The sequence below is a fragment of the Adiantum capillus-veneris genome, chromosome 19, assembly GCF_014529385.1.
Source record: "Adiantum capillus-veneris isolate H3 chromosome 19, ASM1452938v2, whole genome shotgun sequence".
Taxonomy (NCBI): domain Eukaryota; kingdom Viridiplantae; phylum Streptophyta; class Polypodiopsida; order Polypodiales; family Pteridaceae; genus Adiantum; species Adiantum capillus-veneris.
Window position 1 is genome coordinate 29,168,041 of NC_140949.1, and position 23,870 is coordinate 29,191,910.

Here is a 23,870-nt window from a genome sequence, read left to right on the forward strand (position 1 = left end):
ATTTGTTGGCCTCCCAAGGGGTCCAATGATAATTTAGTTAATTTAAGTAATTGTCTATGCATTTATCAAGTCCTTTCTCTCAAAGGGGAAAGGGGGACACTTGTCCCAAGGCTACCCTTGCTGCCTTATATACAATAATCTTCTGATTGGCCAAGCTTGAGGAGGACCAATCAGGTGTCAAATAGTGCTAGAAGAGGGGGTCAACCAAAGCAAGGAGGTGGCTAGCTTGGGGGGTATACTCTTCCCCCCCCCCCCCCCCCCCCCCCCCCCCCCCCCCCCCCCCCCACACACACACACACACACACACATACTCTCTCTCTCTCTCTCTCTCTCTCTCTCTCATTGTGTGAAGTGCAAAGTGCAAGACCTCCATCTCCTTCTCCAAACTAGTAGAGAAGTTGAGAGCCTACACCAACACTCTTGGCTATGGAATGCAAATCCAACCAAGAGCCATGCTTCAATGCTTAAGATTGTCATCTTCTTCATCTTCATTACTATGTTATTATGTATGCTAAGCAAGAAGGGTGATGACAAGTGATAAACTATTTCTTTCTCCTAGGAATGTTTCTCTTCCCTACCCTCATTCCCCACTAGCTCTCTCCACCTTCCAAGGTGCTTGAGGCCTTGGGACTAAGGCCCGGGATGGTTAATGCTTATTACAAAATATATGCTATGCTTGTGATGCATGAAGCTTTCCATCTTCATTGCATCACCTAGGTCACAAGGAACACAAAGATTGTATTGTAGCAAGTCTCTCTTAATGGGAGAATCTATAATACAAAATCCTATTGGAGGGGGGGCCGGCTCCACGTAAATCTGGTCCTCAACTGTTGTCATGTTCTCTAAACTGTCTCTCTTGCAAAAGTATTGTTCACGCCAAGTTAATTAAGTACTGTGGTTATGTTGCTACCGCTAATTAAGTTCACCCTCTATGTTCTCAAAGTAGTCTTACAAAAATTCTCACTCTATTCTCTTAATTTCGCTATTCTCAAAGTTCATAGGCCATTTCCATTAGAGTGGTATCAGAGAGAGCTATTGGTTTCTCTTTTCTTGCTTAAGAAGAGAGGTCCTTAAGTTGTCCATGAAAGGTTGGGCCCTTTTATTGCAATAGGTTAAGTGGGACAGGGATCTATTATCTTGGTTGAGAAGGACCTAGTTTGAGGTACACCTTTGGGAACTATAGTCTCAATAATGGAGCCTTTCGGGGTTTTCCTTTGGCTTAATGTGGGATGCATGTCTAACCTCACCATCCTATCTTATTGCAGTATTAGCAAGAACCACGATTAATTTGTCAAACCATGGGACGAAGCTGACTCAACTAGTGCATAGAGGCTACAAGAGGTTGTCAATATCTCGAAAAACAACTAACCACTTGCATCTAACTCAAGCTACACTCAAGTAACAACTTGCATCTAACTCAAACTACACTCAAGTGACTGAAATCACCAAAAGCCAATCACTCATCGGCAAGCAAATCACATTCGTTACAACATCAAATGACATCTAAACATAACGAAACTTCTGGGACAAGTTTATAAGACCTAAGCACACATGCTTATGGTCTCAAACCCCACTTTAGGTCAAGTTCCAAAATCGCGATTATTAATAGCAGTGGATTTTTGACCTAGTTGTTTGCGACCCAGAATGCATCTACATGCTTAGCAATGATGCCCCAATACCCCACCTATGCTTAGTTTTCAATTTAAAAGTGTAAATTCCTAGTTATGATGAAATTAGTCCACAGGTCTCGGCGACGCGTGAATGGCTTACGTCAATGCGTAGAGCTCTTACCTACGGTTGCAATGCAACAAATGCAATCGTAATGTGACAACCGGAGAGGGAGTAGGAAGAGCAAGAAGGAGAGAAGTGAGCGTCATTAGCTCACGCTGTGTATTTCTTATCCAAAAACTTATTAAAAACTTACAAAAATTGGTTTTTATACCTTAGCCAAGGTTTTTGGGTGGTCAAAACTAATGATCTGGAGTTCTACCAAAGTTGGGTAATGACTGGCTGATACAATCTAGAAGCTTGAAGCCCCGGCTCATTAATTACAGAGTTTATCCAAGAAAATAAGAGTTACAATATTCTCGATTTATCAAAATAATAAATGTTTTACAAAGAGAACTCCTAAAAGTGGTGTCCGTGTTAGCTTGCTGCTAACATCCCCCCCCCCCCCCCTCCTTTTAAGACTAACTTAGCTCTCGTATGCTCTTTTTCTGACCCTGCATCTTTTGAGGTAGCTGAGTGTTCATCTAACTCGTTAGTTGCATCGTAATAGAGGTCTAAAAAGACTTGTTGAGCTTTCATTAAGTCCTTGTGTTTCTCATCTTCGTTTACAATGTTGGGGATTGAAATCATTTGGATGGGGATTATGTCGTAGCCATCCTCATTGCAAAATTGAGTAGGCATAGATGTATTCACACATACATCCATTGTCGCTAAAATTTGAGTCCACTCAAATGGCTCAAATAAATTCTCTGGAAAGGATTCAGGTACGTAGGCTTCGTCTGTGCAGTGCCTTTCTAGGTTACATTCTTATCGTCTTAAGCTTCCATTTTCTGAAGCTCCACACATCCAAATAGGAGTGTCTTTGTTTAACCAGGATGGGAGTTTAGTTTCTGTCGAAGAGATTGAATCAAACTCTTGGATGGGTGTTTTCAAGACATCTCTATAAGTGTGATCTTTTAGGTTGACTCTTGTTATAGATCCCACTTGCTTCAAGTACAGATAGTTGATTTCCCAATGTTGGATAAGCTATACATGTTGCATGAAAGGTCTTCCCAATATGATTTCATAGTTGAGTTTTTTCTCAAAGTCTACTATGGCAAAAGTGTGTTGATATTCAATTCCACAGGAATTGACTATCACTTTTTCAAGCAGCCCTAATGGTCTCTCAATGTGTCCGTCAGCCAACTGCAATTGCATTCGAGTTTGTTTTATGGCTGGCTATCCCCAGGATTCCCATACTGCTTTAGTGGCTATGGCTATGCCAGCTCCACTATCCAATAGTGCCATGGTTTCAATGTCATTATATTTCACTGGGAGGGTGGTGTTTCCTTCTTCCCCTTCAGAATATTCTCTGACTTTGTTCATAGGAACCGATCAAATCTCTTTGTTTTCCATTTCATTTTTCAATTTTCCCAAATTCGTCAAGATTTAACCCACTTATCCCCACCTTCTCTAGGGTTTTTTGTAAATCATTCCATAAGTATGGTCTGAGTTGTAAGAGTTCTCCCAAGGTAAGAGTGCATTGGATGGGTGTAGGCATTGGATGGTTTGTTTAGCTCTTTTTACTTGAGTGGTCCTGCATAAGATGGATCATCTTCGTTATCTTCTAAGTGAGAAGGTAATGTTTTTAATGTCAATGGTTTCAACATTCCTGAAGCTTCCGATCCTCAATCCCCGTACAAGGATTGTAAATCCATGTTCATATCAGAAGGTAGGTTATCCAACCAGACTTCTTCTATAGGAGCTGACTTTAGAGTTAGGCTCCCATCATTGATCTCTCTTACTTTTTCCCATAAGTGTCCTGGCCAGTCTTCCTCTACGAATGGAATTCCGTCTAAGGAATCTTCACTGTCCGGCACTATAAGCTCTGGTTCGTTTGTTTCAAGGTGGGGTTCTACCACCACATCGGATTTTGCTTTCGTTTCTTTTACCACAAGCTCTTCCAGTTTTGCAATAATTTCAAGCTTGTGTTTTTGTTTTTCCAGCATTTCTTGTGTAATTCTTACCAAATTTTGATAAGCTTCCAGCTTTGTTGCTTCCATGTCTGGAGATGAATAGTTTTTCCATTTGTTTTCCATGTTTTGGCCTGCTTTAAGTCCTGCTTGGTAGGCTTCCAAGGCGGAATTAATAGGTTCAAAAATTTTATCAACCAGAATGGATCCTCTAGATTTCATGGTTATTTCCTTGAATTCACTGCCAGTTTCGTTCAACTTGTCATGGACTAGCTTTTTTGTTTTCTCCTCGATTTCAATCCATTGTTTTTGTTTTCTCATTTCATATCTTTTGCTTCTGCTTCTTTTGATTCTTTGAGAAGAAACTTTCGTATTTTCCAAATCATCAAAGGAGTTGTGTTTCTTTTTCTTTGCCTAGGCTCTAGTGATTATTTGATTGGAACAATCGCTTCACTCTCTAATGAGCTACTAGACATCACTTGGACTACGTTTACTACAGTTTTACCCTTGTTCAAAGGATTTTTAGGACAATCTTTCGGAAAGTGTCCTCCTTTTTGCAACATCGTATGCAATAGGCTTCAATTGGTTTGAGGTTTTTGTCAGGCTCTAGACATTCGTTTTTCCAATGGTCGTCAGCACCATAGTTATGACAGTTTCCTCTTCTTGGCTTCATCATGGGTCTTCCCAGGGGAGGTCTGACACCTTTATTAGCTACATAACACATTGGTGCTAGCTCTGGTGGAGCATAAGTCACATTTTCTTCCATTGGTGGTGGATGTGGATTATACCAATCTCCCTCTATCATTACTGTAGATGGACTAGGCTCTGCAGAGGGTGTAACAGGGACCAATGCTTGTTCATCTATGACTCCTTCAGAGTGCATGTACTTTACAGACACTGCATAATGTCCTGGATACGGAGGTTGTTGTCCCAACACAGGTTGAGGTCTTTCCATACCCATTGGTGGTCTTTGAGCTTGGGCAATATTAATTTGATATCTGTACATGGGTTGTCCTCGTGGCCGCATGGGCACATATTGAACATTCCCATCATACTTTGGTATGAAGTAGCACTCGTGGGTCTCATGGTTGGTCCATTTACCTTTGATTGCACACCTTTTTTGTGGCCTAATTGGTTGTCCTTGTGGAGGTATCCCTTGTCCTAGTCCTCTCATAGGTGATTTTTGCATGTTGTTCATCATGTCGCTCATCCTTTTTAGCATATCTTCTATGGCTGAGAGTGGTGCCAGAGCAGCCGTTTCCACTTGTGCTGGTTTTGTGGATGCTGTTTTCTCACTTTGGTTATCCTTAGGGACATCTTCTTTGTTGAAAATCTCGCAATTGTCTCCTAAGTCAATAGCATCAGACACACATGCTTCTAAGGTTGTATGCTTTTTACTATAGAGTATATCATGAAGTTCTTTATTTAGCAATCCCTCCAGAAACAAAGATACAAGTCGTTCTTCTGCAGGTATCTCCATCTCTGGGCATCTGGCAATGTATTGTTTCATTTGAGTTGCACAATCCCTAACAGACTCACCATGTTTCTGTTTAAAGCTGTAAATTTGAGCTACCGTACTATGTTTGATCCCCGTTTTGGAACAAGCAGCTACAAATCCTTGAGCTAATGTATTCAAGTCCATGATTGACCTTGGTGGAATGTTTTGGAACCATGTCAATGCTTTTCCTTCTAATGTCATTCCAAACCCCTCAAATTGAGTATGGAAATCGAATATACGCTCTGCTCTTAGCACTTGATTAAAGCTTGCTAAGTGGTCGTATGCCCTGATCCAGTGTATTTTTTGACCCATTTCTAAAAATCAACTGGTCTAACGCGTCTGTTTGGTTCAACTCCAGGTCTTCTGGGAGTTGGTCCTATTCCGAGTCCTTCAAACCAGTCCGTTGGAAATAGTGACTCATGTAGCCCTGGACTGGCCTTAGTGTCACTGGGTTTTCTACGTGATGAGGTGGTTTCTGGTTTCTTCACATTACTCTCTGATGATATCTCACGGTGTTCATCTCTTGGAATTGTTTCTGGTCCTTGCCCCAATATCCGATCCCGTATGGAATACCCTTGGTATTTGGTTTGTTCTACCTCCTCAGGAGTCATCATAACAAACTTGTTGGTATAACAATCCCTAAACAGGTAGGTTGGTAGGTCTGTTGATCCCTTATCTTTGATCTTGAAGATATAGATGATCTTCATGGCAGTTAATTGTCTTGGTTTGGCATGAGAAGTCCACAGAAGATCTTTTATGTTTCTATCTTCCCAACAATAGACTCCGATCCTAGGATTATCCGTACTAATCCGTTTCAAGGTCTTCACGTCTACTTGATCATAGCCCCCGAATTCTAAAGTTGGTGGTCCTTCTTTTGCTCACATATCTGGGATTATGGTGTTTACTTCTAATCCCCATTTGTCTATCACGTCAGGATTTTTGACTTGTAAATACTGAGTTCCGTTTTGATCCATGTACATTTTTCCTTGTTTGTTTGCCCTAACCTCTTCTTCGAACTCAATACCATGGTCATCAATGTGAACAACATACTCCTCGTTAGGGTCCAAGTAAACCTAGGCTCCATGACGGTTAGTCTTGTAAAAGATAGTATATGCTTATAGCACACTGTCGTTCCGGTTTCCGAGTGAGTCGAGTAAGAAGACATTTCGGATGTTGAATCTGAAAAAGTGTCTGAGACTTCTTCAGGAATTGTGTGCAAGGAATTGCCTTAATTCATGCTTTCTTCGGTACATACTCTACTCGATATTTCTTTGAGTATACCCTGATTTCCAGTACATGACCAAATATAAGGTTCATATAGACTTATGAAGCCCTGGATAGAGTACTCACCTTTGGATTGACTTGTCGTTAATTTCCACTTGATTCGATTGTAACTTTCTGTCAAGCCACTGATTCCTCGTTTGCAACCTGATTCCTATACAAATTTGATCAAGTTAGCTATTCTTCTATAAAGACAGTAGAGTTTTTGTTATTCTCGTGATTGATCTCTATGTATCACTTCAAATGGAGCTATGAGAGTCAAAATTTGACTCTCAAATTTGACTTTAGCAAAAAATCAAAGGTCTAATCTGCAACCTATAAACTGAGTGTACATGTATCAATTTTGATCTGATTGAACCCAAAATTGCCCTGTGGCTTTATATTATGTTGGCCTATCACTGTATAAGTTCAAAAGTAAAAAATGATGTCTCTAAACAGCAGAAGTAAATAATCACGATTATTTACTTTTGTTAGTTTTTTGTACTTTTTTTATTGGTTTGGCAATTATACAACTTGTTAGAGTCCCTGGATAAGTTTCAACAAGTTTGGACAAAATCTGATCAAGTTTACCAACTGTTTGGTGTCCGCAGACTCTGATTTCAAGAATCTGGCTTAAGTCTCACTTTTGGGATCCAAATTTCACCAAAATGGATTTGTGAGGTCTACTTGATGTGCTTGACCTTGTGGTATACTCAAATATGCAAAATCATCAAGTTTTGAAGCAGATGTAAATAATCGAAATTATTTACTCAAGCTATATTTTTGCAAGGTTTTGCCCCAACTTTGACACAGATCTGTTAAGCACCTTTAGTTAAAGTCACTAGCCAAGTTTCATCTAGTTTGGACAATTTTTGGTCAAATGGTCATCAATTATCTGTCCGCAGACTAACTTTGCAATTTTAGTCACAAATTTCACTCCAGTGGTTCAAATCTTATTAAATTTGCTTTGTGGGCTTATTACAACATGGTGAAACTAGTGGTATGCTGACTTGGTCAAAAAAGTTGAAAAATAGGGTAGATGTAAATAATCGCGATTATTTACTTCTGATAAATTTTTGCAAAATTTTGGTCAACTGAGCATGTACAAATGTTTATCACATCAATATAAGCCTATGAATCAAATTTCAACAAGTGTGGATTTTTCCCCAATATATACACAAGATTCAAAAAGTCAGTACAAACTTTAGTTTTTATCCAATTTTTTGCCAGTTTAGTGATCCAAATCTCTTGGGCCTTTACAAAAGTTGTTTGTACACATGCAATGAGTCAATGGTATGAACCTTGGTCAATTTAGAGCAGAAAGTTAATAATCGTGATTATTAACTTTAGGCTTAAAATGAGCACTTTTTTGCAATTTTCTCAAAGACAGTTTTTATATGAGCTATTATAAGCATATGAATCAAGTAAAAACTTAATTTGGCCTAAGATGTCAAGAAAAAGTAAATAATCTGAGTTTTGGTCAATTCTTGATTTTTTTAAATCTCGAAGTGTCTTTGAACTTACCAACTGGTTCAGACAACTCTTAGGCTTACTCTCCAATTGGATTGAGTGGATTCGAGTCTTTTCGAGCTATTTCTAGCCGTAGACCAGAAATACTGCAACTTCCAATAACGACTCACACTTGATTCTTTCAGAGAGAGCAATGTCCTGAAATCCACCTTAGATCCTACTTACCCTACTCCTAGATTCTCATGCAATGGGGTTGTGGAAAGGGTCCACAAACACTCGTTTTCTTGTGTTTTTTTATGTTTTTCAAAGCGTGATCTTAAGACTTGTCTCGTCTACCAATCATTCTCCAAATCCTAATCTAAATATATAATCCTACAATCCTAAAGGCACTCAACAAGTATGATTACTTCCAAGCTACCTCTACACAACAAAAGACGACAATCTTCAGCTATGCAGTTTCTAAAAGAAAGTTTTGAACTCTAGGCGAACCTAGAGGAAGTTGATGGACAACTACACAAGACGCTCGTGTTTTTCCCTAGTTTAGGTCTCTTCGATCCCCGGCAACAACGCCAAATGTGGGACGCATGTCTAACCTCACCATCCTATCTTATTACAGTATTAACGAGAACCACAATTAATTTGTTAAACCATAGGATAAAGCTAACTCAAGTAGTGCATAGAGGCTACAAGAGGTTGTCAATCTCTAGAAAAACAACTAACAACTCGCATCTAGCTCAAGCTACACTCAAGTGACTGAAATCACCAAAAGCCAATCGCTCATCGGCAAGCAAACCACATCCATTACAACATCAAATGACATCCAAACGTAATGAAACTTCTAGGACAAGTTTATAAGACCTAAGCACACATGCTTATGGTCTCAAACCCCACTTTAGGTCAAGTTCCAAACTGGCGATTATTAACAGCAGTGGATTTTTCACCTAGTCGTTTTTGACCCAAAATGCATCTAAATGCTTAGCAATGATGTCTCAATACCCCATCTCTGCTTAGTTTTCAATTTAAAAGTGTAAATTCCTAGTTATGATGAAATTAAGCCGTGGGTGGGCGACGCCAAAAGCTACGAAATACTGTGAATGGCTTACGTCAATGCGTAGAGCTCTTACCTGCGGTTGCAATGCAACAAACGCAATTGCAATGTGACAACCAAAGAGGGAGTAGGAAGCGCGAGAAGGAGAGAAGTGAGCACTATTAGCTCACGCTGTGTATTTCTTATCCAAAAACTTATAAAAAACTTACAAAAATTGGCTTTTATACCTTAGCCAAGGTTTTTGGGTGGTCAAAACTAATAATATGAAGTTCTACCAAAGCTGGGTAATGACTGGTTGATACAATCTGGAAGCTTGTACCCCGGCTCATTAATTAAAGAGTTTATCCGAGAAAATAGGAGTTACAATATTCTCGATTTATCAAAATAATAAATGTTTTACAAAGAGAACTCCAAAAAATGGTGTCCGTGTTAGCTTGCTGCTAACACTTAACCATTATTGAACTACGAGCAAGATCAACATGAACCATAATCAAGAAGAGAGGTCCTTAAGTTGTCCATGAAAGGTTGGGACCTTTTATTGCAATAGGGTAAGTGGGACAAGAATCTATTATCTTGGTTGAGAAGGACTTAGTTTGAGGTACACCGTTGGGAACTATAGTCTTAATAATGGAGCCTCTTGGGGCTTTCTTTTGGCTATTATTGAGCTATGAGCAAGCTCAACATGAACCATAATCAACCAAGCAATGTTAGAACCTCTCCACTAGTATTTGCAATCAACAATTTCTAAACCATTTCAATGGTAAAGAAGAGTAGCGACTAAGGTTTTTGAGGGTACCAAAGCACAAAGTAATCTATACATAAGTTTAATTAGCATGATTGACAATAACCAAGAGAGTAAAATGAACATTGATAACTTTTATTTTTCACGTGAAGGTGCTAATAAAGATGCCCCCATGTTTGTCAATTATCTTGTTACTAGGTTGCAGCAAGCTATGGGAAACTCTGCTTTGCAAGCCAAAGTTACTCAACAACTTCATGCTTATGGGGTTTCCCTTCCTCTCCAATACGAGAGAGAGCTTAGGAGGCCTCTTGATGAGACCCCCAAAAGAAGACTCTCTCCCATAAGAAATGAAGAATCCCAAAGAGAAAAAAATAAGCGAATCCCTAAGTTCCTCTAAAGATGTGGCTCCACAAAGACGGCGGTCTAGACAATCGCCAACTCCTCCCAAGAGGAAATGGTCAACCCACATTCCTCCTCGTCACTCCGAAAGGGAAGAGAGGAAACAAAGGAAGAAAAGGGTAAGAAAGAGGTCACCCTCTTCTCCTTTTTCTTCACCTTCCTCCTCTTCCGATAAAAGCTATAGCTATCCTCCTAGAGAATATAAGATGGGAGGACATCGCAAATCTTACCCTGCATGGTGAAGGTCCCAAAAGCTCAAGAAGTTCAAAGAGTGAGGAAAGAGTATCTCTTTTCTCACCTATGATGGCACCTTTGGTGCCATCGACAAAGTCCAGCAATTTGAAGTGGCCTTTGGAAACGAGGGCTTCACAAAGTCCTCCAAGCTTGCCATGTAGCTATGCACTTTCAAAAATATACTTGTCAATGGTGGGCTAGCCTTCGCGGCAATGACAAAGCCCCAAAGACATGGGAAACTCTACGAGTTTCCATCATGAAGCAATTCCAAGCCATGCAAAGGACAAAGTGCTTACCGAATGGTGGAGTTTGAAGCTTCTCTCCCACAAGACTATCCACAAATATTTGGACAAGTTTTGGGATTTACATCTCAAGGCTACTATCTTTCAAAAGATCGCTTTCACCGAGCAAAAGAAACAATTCTGTGTGAGATTACATGAAGAGATGGCCGAGTACGTCAACTCCCAACGGCTTGGTTCTATCATCAAAGTAATCCACCATACTATGGTTGCTTTGCGCATCAATTTCCAAAAAGGGGCTAGAAGGAATACCAAGCCCATGGAAAAGAAAAACAAAAGTGATGCAAAGGGGAAAACCAATGCCCAAAATTCTTCCCAAGGCAATTCCAACAACACCAATTGGTCCAAGGAGAAGGGAGATTACAAAGGTAAAAATAAACTCTCTCGTAAAGAGCCTGAAGATTTTCGCCAAGGACCACAAATTTTTCAAGTGTGGGGAGAAAGGACATGGCTATTGTTCTTGCCCCAAGAGAAATGCCCGCAATGAGACTCCTAGAGCTTCCACTATCAAAGCTCCAAAAGAGGATGCTCATTGCAAAGGATCACCTCTCTCCTATGCCTAGGGAAAGGTAAGGGAGCATGATGCTTTCATCTTGTTTGACTCTGGCTCTACTCACAACTTCATATCAACGGAGTTTGACACCAAGTTGGGCATTCAAGCTTTCAAAATAGAAGATATTGTAACTGCCGATACACCTTTCAAGGGATAGCAAGCCTCCAATACTCCATTGATTGGGAAGTTGAGGCTTCATGTCCAAAGCTACGTCCACAAAAAAGACTTTTTAATCTCTCCTCTCCAACATGAGGACGTTATCCTAGGGGCACCATGGTTCAACCGCATGGCTGCCAATGTGAAGTTCCCTGAAAGGAGCATCTACTTCACCTATAGGAAAAAGAGAATGTATATAGATGCTAGTGAGTCTGGTCATACTATACCACTTGTAAATCCTCCTGCTTTTGATAAATCAATGAAAAGCTCAGTTTTTGAGGACATGATTTTTGTCAAAGAGTCCCTAAAAGGTCCTAATGTTTCATCAAATGTAAATGGTAGAAATCAAGAAGAGTTAGACTTGTCTAATTTTCTAAATGGATTCCAAGATGTGTTCATCGATGATATCCCTATGGACTTACCTCCAAAACGAGGGGATGATGACCATCGAATTGAGCTCCTACCAAGAAGCTCACCGCATAGCAAGCCTCCTTATCTAGTTTCCCAAGCTCAACAAGAGGAGATCATGAGGCAAGTACAAGAATTGGTAGAAAAATGGATGGTGAGACCTACCTCCTCTCCCTTTTTTTCTCCAATCCTTTTAGTGCAAAAGAAAGATGGTACATACCGCATGTGTGTAGACTATTGAGCATTAAACCATATCACTATAAAAATCAGACTTCTGTACCTTGGGTAGAAGATCTATTTGATAAGCTACAAGGCTCAACCTACTTCAGTAGTATTGACCTTAAAAGTGGCTATCATCAAATAAGGATAGTGAATGAAGATATCCTAAAGACTATGTTTCGTACAATGTTTGGTCTTTATGAATATCTAATCATGCCTTTTGTCTTGACTAATGCACCATGGGTTAAGGTGCTCAAAAAGTCAAAGCATATCCCTACTCATGAGTGGGCGAGCCCTCTTTGTAGGAGCTAGAGAGAGAACACACACACCCTCACACAAGGCAAGCTTGGTACAAAGAAACCAAATAGGACACTTGTCAAGCTCCTCTTCATGTTGCCCTCATAGTGTGCCTAAATCCTATTGGTTGGCCTCCCAAGGGGTCCAATGATGGTTTAGTTAATTTAATTAATTGTTTTTGCATTTATCAAGTTATCTCTCTCAAAGGGGAAAGAGGGACACTTGTCCCAAGGCTACCCTTGTTGCTTGATATGCACTAAGCATGTGATTGGCCAAGCTTGAGGAGGTCCAATCAAGTGCAAGCTAGTGCTAGAAGAGGGGGTTGACCAAAGCAAGGAGGGGGCTAGCTTGGGGGGTATACTCTCTCTCTCTCTCTCTGATTGTGTGAAGTGCAGAGTGCAAGAGCTCCATCTCCTTCTCCAAGCTTGTTGAGAAGTTGAGAGCCTACACCAACACTCTTGGATATGGAATGCAAATCCAACCAAGATCCCTGCTCCAATGCTTAAGCTTTCCACCTTCTCCATCTTCATTACTATGCTATTATGAATGCTAAGCAAGAAGATGATGATAAGTGAGGAACTATTTCTTTCTCCTAGGAATGTTTCTTCTTCCTCTTCCCTACCATCATTCCTTGCTAGCTCTCTCCACCTTTGAAGGTGCTTGAGGCCTCGGGACTGACTTCGGGGATGGTTAATGCTTTTTACAAAGTCTATGTTATGCTCGTGATGCATCGAGATTTCCATCTTCATTGCATCACCTAGGTCACAAGGAACACAAAGATTGTATTGTACCAAGTTTCTCTTGATGGGAGAATCTATAATACAAAAGCCTATTGGAGGTGGGACCGGCTCCACATAAATCTAGTCCTCAATTGTTGTCATGTTCTCTAAACTCTCTCTCTTGCAAAATTAGTATTCATGAAAAGTTAATTAAGTACTATGGTGATGTTGCTACCGCTAATTAAGTTTAACATGTATGTTCTCACAGTAGTCTTACAAAAATGCTCACTCTAATTCTCTTAATGCCGCTATTCCCAAAGTTCACAGGCCATTTCCATTACACAACCAGTCACCAGACACGCAGGAGGCCACCTAAGTAGCACTATGAAGATAGTCAATTCAAAGAAAGGTCTTCCAATTTAGATAGCAGTTCTAAAAATGAGCAAGATGGAATTTTTGTCAAGGTGTACAAGCAGTCACACAACCAGTCACCAGTCACCAGACACGCAGGAGGCCACAACCAGTCACCAGACACGCAGGAGGCCACCTAAGTAGCACTATGAAGATAGTCAATTCAAAGAAAGGTCTTCCAATTTAGATAGCAGTTCTAAAAATGAGCAAGATGGAATTTTTGTCAAGGTGTGCAAGCAGTTTCAAAAGCTCGCAGTTGAATTAGATAATATGACACAAACTTTACAAGAAATCATAAATTTTATCAAAAAGAAGAGGAAGCAAGCAGCGAAAGTGATGGCCATGGATCTATCTACTATCAAAGATGATGAGTGCCCGTTACCAAGTTAATTATAAGATCAAAAAGCAATGGCAACCCTTGTTAGAAGTGATACTAGATGGCGGGGCAGGAGTGAAGATCTTGGGAGAGCATGTTCTCGATAGAAACTTGGTATCATGACCTAAAACGAATACTTTCAGGATATCAATGACTGATCAGAAAGTGGTCTAGGCTACTAGTTTAGTGAATTTTTGTCAAATCAGACTTTAAAGAGAAAATTTTAAAACCAACTTACTAGTGATGGATGTACAAGTGCATATGGTATGCTCTTGGGTAGACCCTAGCTTAGTAGTGCAAGAGCCATTCACAATTATGTGAGTCAAACACTAAGCATTCAAGGGCCCAATCAAAGGATCCAAGTAAAAGCTGATAATTCTAGGAGCTAGAAAAAGGTCATGAGACCAAAAGAGCTTTGCATAAAATATGGAAAGATAAAATTGAGCATATGCTTGCATCTATGAATATATTTCCTATGAGCTACGTCATTGTCAAGCCTCGCTATCTTATTGTAGAGACAGTGAGAACCATGTACATAAATGTCATACTATGGGACAAAGTTGACTCTACTAGTGCATGGAGGCTACAAGAGGTTTTCAGGCTCTTGGATGAGACACTCAATCCCTATCTAGTTGAAGTTATACTTAACTACATGGTAGGCCAAAAACACTAACTACGACAACCACAAGCAAATCTCATCGATTCACTAAGAAAATCAAGTCCAAATGAAACCAAATTTATAGGTCAAATAGGCGATTCCTAAAGACATATGCCTATGCCCTCAAATCCCCCATTTGACTGCTTGCCAAAATCCTGCTTATCATCTATAGAGCAAATTTGACCTAGCTGTTTTCGGCTTTGAATGCACCCTAGAGCTTAGCAATGATAACCCAACACCCCTACTATGGATAAAATGCAATTTTGATATGTAAATCTTGAGTTATGAGCAAAATTAGAAGGGGGTTAGCCACAACAAAAACACAATTTTATCGCAATAGACTTATAATGTTGCAAAGAGATTTCACATGTGAATGCGATGAAGTAGATGGAACTTCAAACAGACACTTCATGAGGGAGTTTCAAAGCTTGAGAAAGAATAAGGAGAGTACAGTGTGCTCTGCAAAAACATCATACGCTTATTATCCGAAAAACTTGCTTTAGGTTTTACAAAAATTGGATTTTATAACTTAGCTAAAGGTTCTGTGTCAAAAATAGGTAATCTTCTAACTCTCTTACAGCCTAATGATTCATTGATACAACCTAGAAGCATTTAGCCCAGCTTTGGCTGGCTCATTTTCACATAATATTTTACATTGTTAATCCAAAAATTAATAAATTACAAAGGCTTTGGACTAGAGACATTCAAATTGCTCAAATAATATGGAAACTTACATCTAGGTTGTTACACAAGCTCCGATGTTAGCAATGTGGCTAACATTTCCCCCCCTCCTAGAATGGGTCATTCGTGACACAACTTCAAGGGGTTGGATAGCAATTTGGTTTCCTTGCACCTTGCACTGCTTTTTAAAGGCTTCAAGGACTTGGGCTTCGTAGTATTTCATGCGCAGCTTTTTATCCGCTTCCACTAGAAATTGCAATTTGATGGGAGTTTTGAGCTCCATGATTGTGTAGACAACAAACCTTGCACACAGATATTCTACTAGGGGGCCAAAGAGACGTGATCAAAAAGGGAAAACCCCCATGTAGAAGGCCTCCTAAAACGTCTACATGTAGTAAGATGGTAGAAACATTATTCTGGCAAGCCTTGTTGGAGAGGGAAAATTGGGGAACATACCCAAAACACACACAATTGCCCCTCTATAGCACCCCTATTCTCTCAAAAACACTATTAAAACACAAAGCTTTAAAAACTACTAGATACATACATTATTGGATCTCCTCCCCGTTGCACTTAACCCTCATACTTTCTTTAGCACCTTGGCATGCACCTGTAGGCACATAAACCCATATGTGTGCTCATTTCTAGATTTGACACTCTTTGACTGCACCACCATTTATAACTTCATAAAGTAGTTGATCTAACAAGTCATAAGATCTAATAGAGCCCGTGGATATCATCAAGGAAGGCCGTCCATGGAGCATCAGTCTACTTTGCTTGGTGAAATGTTTGTATACATGCAAAATCATCTTTGCAATCTTGATGAACATGATACAGGCAATGTTGGGGATCCTCTTGAAGATCTCAATTACCTATTTTTAAGTCTTCAACATGTAATCTTTAGTAGCTTTGACTTTGGGTAGACTCAATCTGGGGTAGTTGAGCCATGTAGGGTGTTTCTTCAAACTGAGATGGCTCCCCCAACTTTGTACTTTGCACACTAGACAAAAATTAGGATCCCTTCTAATTCCCATAGGAGCCTCGATAAACGTTCTAGCATACCCATAGGTCTCTCAATGTAACCATCTGTGAGTAGTTTTCCTAATATTCAATTTTCCCCATTTTCCCCAAATTTGTTTGGTTGCTATGGCTACTCCAGCCCCACTATCAAGTATTGCAATTGTTCTTACCCCTTTGTGCTCCACCGGCAAGATGGTGTTTCCTTCTTCCCCTTCACAATAGTTTCCCACCTTGTTTGTACGTACTAATTTTACCTTCTGTTTCTCTTGTGTCATTTTGCCCTTTTGTCTATCTAAGGGAATATCTTGAAGAGGAATTTTCAATCCGATCTTTTATAGATTTTTGCCCACTTCCACCCATAGATGTGTTCTAATTTTTAGCAACTCTAAGAGAGTAATCGTACATTGTATAGGAGTTGACAACAATTTGTGCAAGCTTTTAGTGTCCATCATTTTGGTGTGGCTTTCCACCGAGATGGTACCACTCTCACCTCAAATTTCGTTTTGTGTTCTCCTATGAAAGAGGTAAAGTTTTCAACATTTTAGGTTTACTCTCCATAGATGTTTCTATCCCTGCATCACCGTATAGAGATTGTATATCTCCTCGATAAAACTCATGATCCATGTTGATTTCAATGATGGGTGCACGCTTGAAGTTTGCACTACCATCCTTATTATTCATTTTTGTTTCCCATAAGGCTTGTGGCCATGGATCTTCCACTTCAGGAATGGGATCATCACTTGTGATTTTGAGTTGTTAGTGGTATCAACCACTACCCTATTTTCCACTGGTGTTTCTATCTTTGGTCTTGATTAATCATTTTTTTAATTTCCTTTGTGCTAAATTCCCCATTCTTTTGTGGATTAACGCTTCATCTTTAGGGATGTTTAGTTTCTATGGATCCATTAGAGCTTGATCCGTCTCTATGAGACTTTTGCACATTTCTAGTATCTTTTTCTCAATTTTTGGGTGTGGCTATGTCAACCATCCTTGTTCCAGTGTTTGGTAGGTTTTCAACCTAGCCTCAAATGCTTGCAACATAGAGTCTAATAGCTCTAGGAATTTGTATACAAGGAATGAACCTCTCGATGATATATTGGCTGACACCGATCCTCCCATTTGATCCTTGTTTTCCCTTTCATGTTTTAGCTGCTCCCTAGCTTGTTTCAACTCGGTATCTGAGGTAGTCGTCTCTTTTAGCCTCTTTACTTTAATCTTGTTGTGTTTAGACTTCTAGGAATTTCTTTGAGTCTTCACTAATATGATCTCAATTTTTGTCTGAACAAGTAGTTTCTGTTCCTCCTTGATCGGTCAATCTTGAGCCTTTTCTTTTGCTTGAGCTCAAGTCAACGCTTTCATAGGAACAACCAGAACTTCCTCCAAGCCGGTGTCATGTTGCTTTGCTTCCACGATGGAGAATAGGGCCAAAGGATGCATACCAAAAAAATTTGTGGGATAAGCTTAGCAGGTTGGGAAGTACGAGAGTGTCTGAAGAGCTTCTTCTCTAGAATGTTCTCTTTTTGGTACAATGATTGCCACAAAATGATTAAAAATAAAATGATTGGCAATGTTTTGGTTGATATTTATGCCTAATGCAGTGTACTTTGAGAGCTCCAAGAGCTTACAATGTAAAATGAGACTTTTGGAGTACATTCAACGTGATATATGTGATTTGAAATGGCTTGGTGGTATAAAAGCCAAATATGGTGTGCTTCACGAAAAGAGCTCGAGGAGCTCTTTGCTAAAAGGTTGTGTTTACCAATGCTTTGTTCAAACAAATTTGTGCTCGGCACTTCCTTTGTCATTGCCAAAGGAAATGTTGTGCTCGACCATGTCAATCAAAATGTATGCCGACTTGTTGCTCTCATGAAAACATGAGAAGTTCTTGGTGGGTTTCCCATCTAGAATGCCATCTTTTGGAACATGTTGATAGTGGGGAATGCCAATTGTCAGAAAAACATGTTGTGCTAAGCAATGCTTTTGTTGATATGTAAGCCAAGACAAATACTTCTAGTATTGCAATAGGGCTGTGTGAAGTGGAGCTAAGGAAGGATTTTTTTATAGTAAAGCTTGGAGTTAAGAGAAACAAAAAAATCAAGCACTTTTGTTTGGTAAGGTGGCGCTATTCTAGAGCAGTGCAGTTTTCATGAGGAGGATGTATAAGGGCATTCTCCTAGCCCTTACGCAAGGCCAACACATCTAAGCCACCGACTTAAAAGATGGAAAAGGAAAAGAAAATAATAGAAAAAAAAATGTTTGAGAAAAATTCCGGTTCAATTTAAGCACCAAAGTATACTCACGAGACACTGTCGGCTAATGCCATGGGAACATGGACATAACCAATGCATAAGAAATTAGCTTTTCATTTTGAGAAAAATTAGCATAAAGAAAAAGGAAAAGGAAAAAGAAAAAGATAGTAAAAGATAAGGATAGGGGGAGTAAGTAACTTGTCGAGAAAGTTTTGATAAGTAAAATAAGTTATCAAAATAAATTATCAAAGAAAGATAAGTTATCAAGATAAGAAAGATAAGCTATCAAGTTCTCTTCTCATTTTTCACTTCTCTTCTTCATTTTCTCAAGGTGCAAACTTGAGAGTAAGCTTGAGAAAGACATAGACAAACCTCTTTCACACACACACACACACCTCCTACATACACACACACACACACACACACACACACACACACACACACACACACATCTCTCCAAGAGAAGCCATGGCCAAAACCCTAATCAAAGTTTGTCAAAAACTTGATCTTCTTCTTTACACTACCCTCTCCCTCTCCTCTCTCCTAATTCTCAAGATTTTCATAGCTTGAATCCCCTTTGCCGCTTACCATTCTCTTATTTCAAGTATCCAATTGGGGGTCTTCAAGCAATGTGAAGAGCCGACTACATCCAAAACAAGGAGAAGACTAAACCATACACACACTAAGGTAATGTTTTCTTGTTATTTTTATGCTCTTGCACTTGCTTGAAAGTGATTTACTTTCATGCTTACATAAGTTTATGCTTAAGATCTCATTTTTCCATAAGCAAACCTTTTGCTTGGGAAGAAGAAATAACTACTTAATTTTGTTGTTTTCCTCTAATTATGGATCGTTATTAATCATAGCTAACCATGTTGCTAACAACTAACCCCGATGTTATTTCAAGTTTTGTGCATTAGTTTTTTGTGTGTCTTGCAATCGTAGTGTGTGTGTTTGGGTTGATTAGAGGTGAAGAGAAATGGATATGGATATTTTCCTTCATTGCGGCTTAGCTCCTCCATAGGCCGAGAAGCTCACCTCGTAGAGTTAACCATTTGTGTTGCCATAATTAGCTCACTAACCGTGTGAGTGTTTCCATGCCCTAGCCGGGTAGCTCATCCCTCCGGATTGATAATTTTGTTGGCCATTGGAGCTATTGCAACGATGGGACCCCCAACAATTGTTAAGGTTGTTAAAGCGTTCTCTAGATTACCAAACTAATATGGCATAGAGAGAGTAGAAATCACTCTCTTTAACCATAGGTGACTGAAGATCATACTTATATTTCAAGTTCCGTTCTCTAGATTACCACACAAATACGGCATGGAGAGAGTAGAAAGCACTCTCTTTACCCAAAGGTGACTGAAGATCATACTTATATTTCAAGTTCCATTCTCTAGATAACCAGACTAATATGGCATAGAGAGAGTAGAAAGCATTCTCTTTAACCATAGGTAATTGTAGATCATACTAAGATAGCATGCATATTGGATGATGATTAATATCTATGCGTATCCTTAAATCCCACCAAAAAAAAAAATCTATTTATAAGATGCACAAGATAATTGCCACATAATCACGAGCAATTAAGTATTTGAAATTTTTGGAATTAACCATTCTATTCAAAGTGGCATTATAATTTACTCTAAAAATAATGCTCTTATGAAAGGTTCACAAGTTTTTATTCAACTTATGAAATAGGATTTTTCTTCTTTCAAAGAGACAAAGAGCATGTGTGTAAGATTTGCTTAGTGATACAAATAAGATAAAACTAATTCTCTAAAGGAGAGTTAAGTTTTGAAGGGTAGCTCTATCTTAATCAAAGGAGTTTTTCCTTGGAAGCGAAAATTTTCTTTCCATTAATATTATCCTCCCCCTCTTATCAATTGAAAAGTCCTAAACCATAAGCCTTTCTTAGAGCTACATAATTAATCCTCTCCAAGGTAGCAAAGGTATGCTTAAATCCCTTCTTAAATAAGAATTTGTTAATCATTCATACACTATTACATGAGCATTTTTCACTATACTAGCATGTCCACTCTTAGGAACTTCGTAAAATTTTTATGCTTACACTATAATGCATGAAAGGGTTTCACTCTTGCATAAGCATTCAAAGAAAAATTCTTGATTATTTATCTCAAGATTGCAAGTTGGTGCATTCCGAAGTTTTGTGTTTACCATGCATAGATCACACCAAAGAAAAACTCATTGTAGAAAGGATATGCATTGTTCATTTCTAGTTTGTTTACTTTGGGTTAATTTTATTTGCGAGTTAATCAATTCGTGTTTTTTGACTAAAGGTGATGCTTTTTCGAGTTTATATAAGCATGGAGCTCTCTCATATATACGCTCTCTATGGTGGCGTTGACGTAGGTGAAATAAGTACCGAGAGAAGGAGAGAGAAGAAGGATTAGACGGAGAGACAAAAACATACTTGTGGAATAGAGATATGATAGGGGTGTGAGAGTACGGACAACGAGAACACACACACACACACACACACACAAAGGGTGTATGAGGGATAGAGAGAGAGAGAGAAAATGCCAAAGTGGAAGCGATAGCGGCAGTCGAGAGAGAAAATCATTTGCAAAATAGTCGAATTGTCATTTGTGCAATGATAGGGACATAATATTCATAGCGCATAAATCAAGAATATATTCTTGCACACTCCACTAAATCAGTTAGTGGTGGTCACTTGTGGCACTTGTAGATGCTTTTTGAGATTTGGGACTACTCATGGCACTAGCATATGCTTTTACCGGTTGCCTAGCAATATTGTGAGTGAAAATTGGACCAACATCTAAATTATTTTCCAGATATTGTGGGCCTTTTAATATACTCAAGTGAGTTGGAGATATGTCTTACAAACTCTCTTTACCTCCACACTCTCATATTCATCCAAGTGCTTGTGATTGGAGACTGAAGTGGTCCTTTAAAAAAAAAATTACATTTCCATGTGTGAGACAAAGACATAAAGGGTGTTGTTAATGAGAGGATGTATGAGTGGTCAAGCATAATTTTATGCACTTATATATTGGAACACTCTTTGATGGTCCACAAATGTATCAATCTGTTGTTGATTACAACCAATCATTATATCAAGTAATTTTTTAATTCCCCTAATTGATCCCCTCTATATAAATTCTAGAACTCAATACCACATACATTTACAAGTTTTTTGAGAGAGGTTTAATTCAGAGCTTTCTTTAATTAGAAAGACTTTTGTTGTTGCAATGTAGGAGATAGTCTTTTGTGAAAGTGGGCGAAGTTGTTTTCATAATCTCCATACTGGTGAACAACCCATAGTTTTTGCTTTTCACACAGAGAGTAAGACCTCAATAAATTTGTCCATTTCTCAAATGAGCATAACAAAAACAATATCAACCTAATGTATATCGGCCAATAAATAAGTTAGGGTTTGAATATGACCAAAATGGATGGTTTATGATAGTGAACACCCAGCCAGGTGATTCTTTCAAAAAATACTACTACTAGAAGAAATCCCTGAGTCAAAGGTAACATTTGATCATTCAAACTTCAAGAATTATCTATTCAAATAATATGACATCTTTTATAGCCAAAAAAGTACCTAAATAATGGAGTGTATCCATCCACGTGAAGAATCAAAGGCATTAGTAATCTTAAGAGCATGTTTGACATGCATGCACAGTGTGACTAACAATTCGAGCACATTATATGCTTTCATCAATACAACACACTTTTCATGCATGTCAAACAAGTCATGATCAAATTGTTAGTCATGACTTTGTTTGCCCATGTGCAGAATGTTACATGCCTTGAACATGCAAAAATAGGTGATCACATTTGGAGAGAGGCCCTTGCTTTGGAGTGGATGAAAACAACTCAGGCCTTAGTCCTAGCCACCTTAGACATACCCTCCACTAAGTTCAACTTCAAAAGATAACATCTCGGGCATGAAGTTTGTCAACCAGTTGTGCTGATTTGGCAAATATACCACATACTGCTGTGTTTTCTTTCGATAGTGCAAGCATCGACTTCTACTGTCATGTCTAGGTGGGAGTAGTGACCAATTTGAAATCCTCTCAATATTTTGGTGTGTCAAATAGATGTAGGTATCATGAGGAGTGAGCACCTCTTTTTATTGACATGTTCAAAGCGACAAACCAAAGATTTTGTGTTTTATCATGCATGTTGCTCACTTGGTGGTTGAGAGGGCGAGCCAACACTCCGGTTAGTGCGGGCAATGGTTGAGGGGGTAGGACATATCCATAGCTGCAGTCCCATGCGGGCATCATTATTTGCGGTAGTAGCTTGAGTGAGTGTAGCATAGTCCCCATTCTCCGCAAAAGTTCCTCATGCTTTCCGACCTCACGACTTGGCCATTGTGGAAGACTGTGATGGGGCGATCATAACAAATGGTGGACAGACAGTGGGAAACAATGAGCGTCATGCATCATTGGTTGGTCGAGGGTAGTATGCACCACACCCTCCAACTGTGTATCGAGAGCATTACTGGCCTCATCCAAGAGTAAGATAGGTAAATCTTTAAAGAGGACAATTTTCTCCCACACGTCAACCAGACTCCCCAAAAATTTTCCACATCAGATAGCCTACATAGTACACCACCATGTTTAAAACTCTAAGCATGCACCTGAATCCAAAACATAAGTAGACTCTAGAGACTAGAGGCTGAAATTTAGACTATAGAGCCAAGAGATGGGAGCAAAAAACATAAGTAGATACTGGAGGTGCCCAAATCTCACACATGGATCACTCCCTGCAAAAATGTTTCATAAATTTGCAACCCGAAACAGTTTCCCCTAAAAAAATTCCCATTGGCTGGTATGGAATCCTTTCTGTATGCTTCCATAAACAAACCCGCATGGCACCATGGCTTCTCTGTTTCTGTATGCCTGACATCTGGCCCTCGTGCTCCGCAACCTGTAGAATATCGCAATAATGAAACACATCAATCAAAGAAACAAAGCCAAGTTAAGCAATTGTGTGGCTTCCCCTACAAGCTGAGAAATGCATGTTTCAACAATTTACTAAAACCTAGATTCACCAAACTTGCATTTCATAACTATCTGGTATGATTGTTCTTGTCCTTGTAGATGTCATCAGTAGGAAATAGCCTCATGTGATGCCATTTTTGGACCACTGCCCATGTAATCAATGGCTTATAATCAGGATCCCCTACCTTTAACCTCATTCTGTAAAAATTCATCAAACTGACCTTCGCTTACAACATAATTACACGATTTGGCCTGCGCCTTGTCTTCTCACAAAATTCATGTATGAGCCACTGTACCATCTCGCTGAGGTATTCAATTATCTCCTCTTTATGTGTTTTTCATGCTTAAAAATTTGCTACATATCTATTGGCAGAAGGCCAATCCATGTTTGCTACAATCGCCACAATGGAGGGTCCTATATCATCACATGGAGGGTTGCACTGTTGAGCCATTGTATAGCAGCTGGTTGTAGGAATGTCCCAGTAGGTGTAGTAAT